This window comes from Glossina fuscipes, unplaced genomic scaffold (assembly GCF_014805625.2).
Source record: "Glossina fuscipes isolate IAEA_lab_2018 unplaced genomic scaffold, Yale_Gfus_2 112, whole genome shotgun sequence".
NCBI lineage: Eukaryota > Metazoa > Arthropoda > Insecta > Diptera > Glossinidae > Glossina > Glossina fuscipes.
Window position 1 is genome coordinate 7,349,756 of NW_023998455.1, and position 11,039 is coordinate 7,360,794.

Consider the following 11,039-nt stretch of genomic DNA (forward strand, 5'->3'; position numbering starts at 1 on the left):
AGACAGACAGACAGACAGACAGATGGACAAACAAACATAGAATAGCTATAAAACTAACTAACTAACTAACTAACTAACTATAGAACAACAACAGCAACAACAGCAACAACAACAATATTATTATTAAGAATTAAAGGCACACGCCACATAAAGTTGATATAACGACAACGCCTCAGGACTCTCGGGAGGTTTTCTTTTTCTTTTTTTTTTTTTTTTTTCATTTCTTTCTTGCAAAGGCATTTAATCTACCACTGTCCACATTTGTCTTCGCAATTGCTACACTTTTGTGTATGTGCATGCATGTGCGTGTGTTAAAATGTGCGTGAATATGTCGAAAATAAAAAAAAAAAAAAAAAAAAAAATAAAAAATAAAATAAAAAAACAACAAAATTTTTGTTGTTTTCTTATGTTTCTAGTAGAACTTGTTTGACTGAAATGCAATTACGCAAGTAGCTCTAGTTTTAGCACCTTAACAAAGATTCGGTCTCTAGCATGGCACGCAATATCTGTCCGTCTGTCTGCCACAAATAAGCAAAAAAAAAAAGAAAAGAAAACCAATACACTCCAGACTACAAAAGCCTATAGACTGCACTGAAACGCTAGGCATTGAAGTGTGTAATGGAAAAAGCATGCTGTTTAGCTGTTTGTTTGTTTGAGTTAAGCTGTCAGGCTTGTGTGTTAATGTACACTCGGCACATAGACACCATCATACAACTGCTGTTAGCATTATCAGCATTTAAAATAACTTTATTATAAGTGAATTGCATACGTGCAAAACGTATCGCAAATCTCTGCCGTATCTTTTTAAGCAAAGAGTTTACAGTTTTTTTTTTCATTTTTACTTTTTTATCAAACTCCACGATTTCATCCTATATTTTTTGTTTTTTTTTTTTTTTTGTTTTGTTTTCTTCAAGACTTACTTCTTCTATAATGTGTAACCATGATCAGGCGGTATGTCTAAAATTCTGTTTATAAAGTGTTGCATTAATTTATGCGTATTTAATAAATATTTAATTACTTAGATTTGTCAATAACTCCACGCTGTACTCTGCTTGCGCATATTTAAACGTACACGCTCCGTTACCCATGAACAGACTTAATAAATTATTTATTATTTATAAGATGGTATGCGTGTTGTGGTGGTTGTTTGTTCCTCTACACACTCATAAATTTTATAGCATGTTAACGTTACATAACATTTTAATAGCTAAACACCCGCTACATATATTTTTAAGAAAAATTTTTATGCACCATTTCTTCCTTTAATTTTATATACATATACATATATGAACATTTTCAAAAATTATTATAAACATTCATTTAAATATTTTAATCTTAATAAGCTTAACGGATTTTGACTGTGCTGTTCGAGTACACAATTGCCATAATTACTGGATAACTGTCTTATGGATTAATCTTTATGCACAGCAACGAGAGCTAACGAGAACATGCGTAGACCAATTTGATTGTTGGTGTTTGAATGTCGCAAAAATTGTAGATAAAATTTTTCGTGTTCTTCTATTCAAACGATATCGTTTCACGAAAATATTCGCAAGCCTAATACAAAGGCTACCTAGCTTATAAGGCTTGAGCCTTCTTGTATAAATAATAAGTTTAAATAAATAAATAAATAACTAAAACTGCCGTTTATTTCGCTAAAGGGTTACCTCTAGGACCCTCTAGGTCTCTTATGCTCTTACGCAACTGAAGAGCAAGATACATACGCTTGCGTATAGGCCAATCAATGATGAAAAATTGCTGCTATGCATGACATTCATAGTCAAAGGGTTCGATATCAGTTTCTAAAAAGTACCAAGTCGTGTCACTACACACATATCCATTACAAACTAACTCACTGCCTACGAAAGCAGAAAGCAAAAATCCTATGAAGAATGAAAGAACTTTTCTTTCAGATTTTTAACAGCAAAGTGGGCGCATGGCAGCACTCACAAAACAGTCCTTCCTGATGATGTGCCTTTTTGGAACACGGCTCCGGAAATTTCTAGATATGTGATATAAAATTTTACGTTCATCAAGCCCTCTTTTTGGAAAATTGACTCCAACTCTACCGCATTTGAAATTTAAAACCACGACATTGAGTTATGAGTGAAATCCATTGCCTTCTCGACCACTGAGACTGAAAAAATTTTTGTGTTGCATATAATCTGCGAGGCTTGCATCGTACATATAATTTAATGACTTTCAATACATACTTGGCTGGTGGACATAAGTGGATTGAAATTTTTTGGTGGTGGAAGATTCAAATGTGGTTATTATCGCTAAGTAACGATAGATTTCAATACATTAGATAACTGTTAATGTTAATGGGTAACAAAGAATTTGAATACGGCCGGTAAAGGGGGATTGCTCATACGCTGGCATCGCTGACAGGTGGATTCTAATAGATGAACGAAAGAAGATTTTTTCTCTTTTTGTTTCATATTTGACGAACGCAAAGAGCAAAAATTATGCATAAAGCCGTGTAACCGTGTATAACCGCGTCTACGGTTATATTTGAAAAATCAAATTTCTACACTATTTAAACATTTCCTTGCCTCCGATCGGAGGAACGGATAAAAGCCAAACGGAACTAAAATGGTTGGACTTTCTTTTGATTGAAATCCTTCAAGCGATTTAATAGCGTCAGCTACGAAAACAAAAGTCGATGGTTCGTTGACATACGATTTGCGTGGAAAGGAAAAAAAATGTACTCAATCGCTGTTTTTATTTACATATCTGCAGTGAAACACATTTAAACATTAATTTGACAGGAATCAATAAAACAAAGTGAAATTACGCTCGTTAACGGGTTTAGCGAAAAGACGTTAAGTTCGCAAATAAAAAAAAAAAAAAAAAAAAATAGTTCACGAAATGTTTATGATGACGGCTGTTAACTTCAAAGAGTCATTAATTAACCTGTGAATGAAAATTTTTTAGTAGCGCATTTGCCAGCATTTGGGCAGCAAGGCTGAATAATTCATTCCAGCGATACAATTAACAAAGAAATACCATAAGAATATTCGTTTATAGCCGACTTATCCGACATATATAGTAACAATGAAAATAACGTTAAAAGAAGCAAAATCCATTAAAAATTAATGATTTAAAGGTAAAGTTTATATTATACTTCGAAAATTTATTCATCGATTTTCTTTGTCGTAAAAAAAAAGATGTTTGTCTATATATATTATATTTCTATATACAATTGATTGCATGTGTTTGCGTAAAATATTTTCCATTAACATTTCAAAAAAGGTGTACATACACAAGTGCTGGTCATTCCAACTGGCTTGTGTAATAAGCCACCACATTCACACACACACACACATGCACACCATTTAATTATAGTATTTCTGTATGGATAGATAGATTTACTACAATTCAGGGTCCATAGAGTGAGTTCAGTTTAAAACTTCAATTGGCCATAGGATGTAAGTTTTAGTACCATTGCACACACGGTGCGCACATACAGCAGATAAAATAAATTGTTTCACAAATGGCAACAAATTATATCGATTTTATGTTTATTAAATTATAAGCTTTGCTGCTAATACACTTTAACTGGAAGTTGGTTGATGAAGTAACGAAGGCTGTTCAAATGTACATTAAAGTCAAGGTCATTGCACGACACTATATATATGTGTATACACACTGAGTTCATGCATGATTATGTATTAAAATCTTTGCACTCACACACACATACACACACCATACGTACGTATAAATATTACATAATTTGAAATATTTTTAATTTAACACCTTTTTTGCATAAAATCCAATTTATTTATTTTTAAGATATTTTTTTATTTTGTTTTTGTTTTGCATAGTTTTGCTAAAAATTTCACTTTCTTTTTAGTTGATTAAATCTGTTTTTTTGTTTCTCTATTCAAATTGAATTTTTTTTTTTTTGTGATCACATAAAGTTTCTCTTAAAAAAAAAAAAAAAAAAAAAAAGGGAAAAAAGTCTGCAAATGCTTTCAATTACTTGCGGAGATTTTAAATACCCGATATAGTTAAATGTTAATGTAAACCAATTATAATTAATTAATTTATTGTTCATTTTAAATGCGCTGCTGACCTGCAACAGAATGAATGATAAACTTTTATTGCTTGTGTTTTGTTAACCAAAGCCAAACATGCAATATCTCCATTATGCAAATGCTCATATGGGTAGATGCTTATAATCAAGGTGTGTCTTATTTAATAAACCAAGAAAAAAAATAAATAAATAACTAAATCATATCGGAGTAAAACAATAAATACATTGCGTCTATTACCATGCAGAGGTGGCCAATAAAGAATATACCGACACTCAAACATCCGAACGGACTTTACCTTTTTTTAATTTATTCTCTTCAGACTTTCACAACAATTATAACCGCTTCACTATACTTCTATAGTTCGATCTAATTACGGGTTTTATAGCTTAACACTCTCTTCCACTCGTAGCTTAAGCCATAATACTTTTATTCCGAACATAGAAGAGTACTGATGTTATAGTCACGACTATATATTGCGGCTTTCAGTTGTTATGGTTGTCAGTGAGATGCCCAGAAGAAGTTTGCTAATATTAAGGTGCGCCAGATTCGCTTACAGCCGAGCATGAATTTCTTACTGTTTTTTTTTCTTTTTTCATTACGTGTGCGAATTATATTAACTAAAACTACACTCAATCAAATTTTTATTAATAAAGCAATTTCTTGTAATTATTTAAGAATTTTTTTACCCTTTGAACGTGCGCTTAGAACACGTTATCAAATAATTTCGTATGACCGCCACTATTACGCAGCCAGACGTTATTCCGGTTTTTACCTATCTCTTTCACGCCCAACCTTTTTGGTAGGTAACGACTAGGCCCTCGTATACAAGAAAAAAAAAAATATATATATATATATATAAGAGCATAACTATATATTATATATACCGGAAGTGCTTGGCGGCACTAACACGGGTGTATTATATCTAGAAATAAATACTTTTGGGAAACAAAATAAGTCATCTTTGCTTTCTAAACTCACCTCGTATATACGATGATTGCATAAAAAGACTAGACTTTTTTTTCGGTTTAGTGATAATATTTCAGTTTATTGTTTTTCTCCTTACGTTTCTTTTTTTTTTTTTAGGAACATTGAAAATCGTCTCGATAGTCGACTGTCGACATCGATATATGAAGTGAATACATTAACCCTAATAAACGCTTATTTACATATTGTATACCCTACACTGCTTGTGTTACGTCTCTCTGCCCTACCGTCTGATGTCTGTCCATCTATTCGCTTGTTCAATGTACAAGTCCCGATTTTTTGGATATTTTGATGAAATTGATGTCTTTTTGGCCCAAGGACGAACACTAGTGGAAAGTGGCCTGTTTTTCTTTGAAATGTCTTTGTATGAATAACTGTAGAGCGGCGTAGGATATTTAATAATGGGCAATGGCCGCTGCCCATATTTATCATTTAATATGACCAATCACTAAGGTAATGTTTCTTTGGGCTGATAGGATGATGGTCTGAAAGAGAAAGTGAGGTAAGACGTGACCGCCGTCTAGCATTTATGTGCCCGATGGGTCTTTGCCGACTGAGCACTAGCTAGACCAAATACGGTCTACTACATTGATTATTGCTGAGTGTTCTAGCCGTTCACTATGCTAGTATTATTCCCCGCTCCTCTGTAATAAGTTTAACTTGAATTCCGTTTTCTCAAGTTGAAAGGGTCGCCTTTATAAATAGTCTCATGATTCTTAGAAATTTCATCGATTGCAGTTTCTTTTTACTCATATTGTTGCTACTCACAAGTATTACACAGAATGCTCATGTTTGTTTAAGCGCTACCAGTGTCCTAGAGTGAACAAAGTTTCTCATTAAGTTCGTTATATATATGTGTAAAGCGTAACATTTTTGAAATCTGAATCGCCTCCACCTAGCACAACGATTGCTAAAAGCTTTATGATTGATTTGATTTGAGAACCATCATCTTTTAAACGAGGCAAAATTTCTCAAGGCCTTGAAGAAACTGCTGAACTTATCCTAATTAAAGCAGTCCAATTTAACTGGCTTGCACTATAGCTAAGGCAGGAGTTTCTAACGAAACTTTCTATGCCATGCCAAGTAGTCTACTAAAGCTTTAACGGAAAAATTAACCCAAAAACCTTTTTTTTATATATTGAATGGAATTCACTTACAACTCTTTCTCGTTTATTAGACGTCTCATTTCATGCTTAGTCTATACAAAAGCCATTATAAGTTACATTTATTCGTCCGTCGGTTTGCCTGCTATAAGCATTCTTAGGACTATAGAGAAATGAAGTCGAAAACAAACGGTCAGACCCAAGCCACGTAAAATTTGCTAATGAAAGACCAAATACTTTGCAATATATTCCATATCGGTTGCTATTTTGCGGACATCAAGTGCCCAAGGTACGTCTTGAGGCGGCTACTGGTATGTCGTGTTTTCGTATTGCTTGCTGTAACACTTAGCGAGTAAATATTAATTAATGTGTATGTATGTATGTGTATGTATGTGTGTGTGTGTGCTACTGTTTCGGTTTTAAATTCAGTTCTAGCTAAAACGATAAAATAATTGCATTTCGTTTTAAAAGCATTTAGTCAGTAAATTAATAGTTTCATATGATATTTCTGTTGCATATCATGTTGTTGCTGCTCTTACTAATTACCTTAGTTAACACCACTATCAAGTGAAGTCTGTTCAATATATATATGTATATGTGCATAATATATGTAAAAGAAAAAAATTTGTTTCAAATTTATTCTCATTTTATTATTATTCCGCCTTCGTACAGAAAATTTGTGATGATAGGTGACAAAAAATTTCATTCACATTATAAATCACTTGCAATATATTTAAGTAATTATTATAGAAATTGTTTGACTTATAAAAGTCATGCTCACACAACAACCGATTGTCACGACGACGCTCTTACATATAGAGCGTATATATAATTTAACTCGCATCGTATCGTATACATTATGCTAATGCTGTCAGCAATAAAGAAAAAACAAAAACTATAACAAAGCAGTTGGTGCTCTCCACCGCGCTTGCCTGCATATGTGTGTGTGTGTGTGTATGCTTTTGTAATAAAATTTTTAATTTGCATTTAGGCAACGCACAAACCAACATAAATAAATGCGATCGATTAATATTAGGTACATTTTATATGCTGATGTTTTTTTCATTGTGTTCCAAATCTCGTCTTATTCCTAAGCACTTGTACATATGTTTTTCTGTGTTCAACATTTACTACATTTTATACGAAAATGAATTATTGTTATGCATAGTTAGGCGTTTGAAATGTTATCGTTTGCATATTTTTTTTCTCTCGAAAAAAAAGAATCATAAAAGATTCAATAGATGGTTAAAAACAACAACAACTGCTATTAATGACTTCAAACACGTCAAGTATGCGCAGAAGCACACATAATAAGCAACTCTTTTGTTGTTTTTTTATTTATTATTTTTTTCGTTTCTATGTTTTAATAGAATTACGCTGAAATATTTTAAATTGTACTTATCATCTACTTTTGAAATGCTTCTCACGTTTATCTGTGAAAAAGAAAACAATAGGAAATCATTACTTATTGTTATTAACGTATATTGCTGTATGGGATCTTATAGTTTATTAACGCCAGCCATCATTTATAAGGGGCTACAAACAAAAAATAATAACTTTAAAGTGTTCAAAACGTTATTAATTAATTTTAATGATTCATAAATCATACTAAGAACATGAATCGAATAACGTGAATATCTATTTCAATAAAGAAATAAATAAATTCAAAAATTTATTTGTTCTCTGGAAAATAGTTTGAATACCAAATAGCCTAAGCGTACACTTTCTTTCCGGACGTGCCTCAAGGAACTCATTAATGCTATTATTATATATTCTACTATTGAATAATAATATAAACAACAATCGACCTGAAATCACATTTGAGAAGACAATAGTTCGCGACTTCTTTTCTACTCAGCACTCGTTGACGCATCCCCTTGTTGATTTGCTTTATGCCAGAACAAGACGACGAAGAAGAAGAAAAGATTCTCAATATTCTCCTTCATATATATACAAGCTTGCTAGCCTTAACCAACTCATTCATTAAAACAAGAAGACAATCCAATTAAATGACTGAACAGGTACTAACTGCACAAGTGATGAGTTGACGTTCTGAAAAAGTACGGAAGATAGGTATAAAAGCGGATCTTGCACCTCATCTTATAAAGAATTCGCAAAAACCATCTTGAGTTCATACAGAATTGGCTGCACTTTCGTGAAACATACAAGCAAACGCACGTTATTTTGTTTACGTGTATCATGCTTGCTCCCATCCGTAAAGCAAAAACTTGGCTGCATTAACGCAGCGACCAAAAACACCACCAATGTTCAAATGAAGTAAATGAATACCAAGCTATTTGGAGTAAGAATAATAAGTGAGTTAACACTCAGCCACGAGTCTGAAAATAACCTAATAAATATTGATTCGAATCTAGTTTTCTTAAATGGCATGTAAGCGACATCGTTTCGCACATTCGTTCTGAACACACACATAAATTTGACTAAGAATTTCGTCGAAATTGTCAGACTTTGTACAATTCTTAATAACATCCCCTTTGCTTTACTCTTACTGTCTTCCCTCTTGAGTTAATTGTATTGTGACTCGGATGACGCAACTAACAGTTCATAAATAAGCAAAGAACAAAAAAATCCTTAAAATCTTAATCAAAAACGAGAAGAAAAAAGTTACAATAAAAGCTTAAATAACGGTATAAAAGTAGCGTCTTTGACGTAAACATTGGCAGCGGGCAGCCGGCAGCGGGCAGCAGACGTTAGCGTGAGTTCATCAAACCGTCAAGTCATCTTGCACCACAAAGCTGTTTTTGTTTTAACACAACATGCCACGCCAACGACGGTGACGCCGCATTATGATTATAACACATACAAGTCTAAGATAAACAAAAAAAAAAAAAAATCGCATTAAAATTAATAATATTACAACTTAAGACAAGACAGTAACAAAAATAATAGTAATAACAATAATAGCAGCAAAAACAAGAGCGATAACACGAAACGAGTAAAAACAAAATTTTTACATTTTATACAGTGCTAGACATACCACTTTATAATTAGAGCAGAAATTCTGACGTTTCTATTTCAATTTCCACCTGTTTTGTTCTCTTTGGCCGGCTGGCTTGGTTGTTGGCTGGTTGCCAACGTCTGTGCACATAATGCACATATATATATACCTATATATATATACGTATATATATATATATATATATAAAGATATCTATTTAGAGACATGCACATAACCTGTGAGTGAGTGACGTTTTGATTGAGTGATTGGCATGAACAGTGAATTATAAATTCTTCATCTTCGCAGCTTGTAGTTGTTGTTTCTGTCCAACAATGTGGCAATCCATTGCGGAGAGAAAGAGAGAAAAAAATAAAAGCGAAAAAATATGAATTTTTTTTATAATTTTTCGTTTTACACATTCTCTTGAATTATTATTATTATTATGTTTTTTTTTTTGTTTTTTCATATGAAACACACACTCTATGAGTGCAGTGCATGATGTCTTGTGAAAGAGAAAAGGTTTTAAATTTCCATTTCAGCAATCGTATACATTTGCTTCATTCATAAAATGTCATTTAATACTTTTTTTTTTTTTTTATTAAAAGCTGAATATATATGAAAACAGAAAAAAGTCAATTTTTTTTTGTATTTTTTTTTAATTTCAATATTTTTTTTTTTTTTTTTTTTCTTCTCTTTCATAATTTACTGACAGTTTGTATGTGTGTACGGTTAAGGCAGACAACGCTTTATTTTACATGATTGTTGACTCAAGAAATTGTAGGCAGTCATTGGAACTTTAAAGAGCTTTGAAAGCGTGTGTGTTGCAAGATGACAAATGTTTTGCTCTATATTAGGACCGTGTGAAAGATTATTTACAATAAAACTCGACTCTGTTCAAGTTTTGTTATTTTAATTTTAATTTTAATTCTTTTTTTTTCATTATTATTATTATTATTTTATTTTTTTTTTTTTCTTTGCTCTTTTCTAATAAACAGCAAACAGATATGCTTTGGCTAATTAATAATTTTTACAACGTGCAAGCAATAACACCGTAATTGGTTAAAACTCATTAATATTAAATAAAGTAGCCAATTTATCGGCAGAGAGGAATATATATATATATATATATATAGATATGTACGTATTACGTATAAATAAGTAAATGTGCTAGAGTTTTAAGTGGTTGGTAAACCGTTCGCGAATAGCAATCAAATTAATGACGTGCTTAAAATTAAATCATAATTTTATTACCGTAATTTTTCTCGAAATCTCATTTTCGCTCCAAGTAACGGTATAGAATAATTTTTAATTGAAATCTTTTGTAATCAATAACCGAGCGAACGAAACGACTTTATTTTCTCATCAACTTTTCCCTAGTTTGTTATCCAAGTCTTTTGTTCGTTAACAACTACTACTACTACTACTACTACCAATTTTCTTGTCTCTCTTTTCTTCAAAAAAATAAATAAAAATAAAAACAATTATGAATTTGATTTAAAGCATTTTGTGAAATTTATTTTCTTCGACCTTTCGTTCAACTGCTCTTCGAAAAAACTATTGTTAAATACTTTTATAGTATATTCGAATACACTTTTAAGTTTTTTTTTTTTTTAATAACAAAACCGCAAATACCCGGCAGGTACATAAGCAAAGAAGAAAGAGCATAGAGAAGACGAAGAAAATTGTTAACACATTTCCTATTGTCATAAAGAAGCTATTTAATAAAATCTTAAGAGAAAAATCTTAAGTGAAATTTAAACTGTTTAAATTCGGCATTGTTTCCAGGTGAATCGTATGTAGTATGTAATGACTTTGGAAGCAAATCAGACAAACAATGGTTTTTAGAAGAACCAAAACTTGATGGTTCATAATAACAAAGTTCCCAAACACTAAACATTAAACACTAAACTTCCTTTAACATTAAGCTAACATACGGCATTATTACCATCATCA

The 11,039-nt window shown here is 31.9% G+C and overlaps 1 protein-coding gene across 3 annotated transcripts in view; it reads left to right on the top strand.

The window, feature by feature from the left end:
* Positions 1-11,039, top strand: part of LOC119639106 (putative uncharacterized protein DDB_G0282133) — a 149,502-nt gene that overhangs the window by 58,118 nt on the left and 80,345 nt on the right. The window contains exon 2 of one of the 3 annotated variants that reach the window (XM_038036313.1): positions 915-951. The exons of the other annotated variants lie outside the window; for them this stretch is intronic. The gene's annotated coding sequence lies outside the window, so the exon portion shown is untranslated. The remainder of the gene's footprint in view (positions 1-914; positions 952-11,039) is intronic. 3 annotated transcript variants of the gene reach the window in all.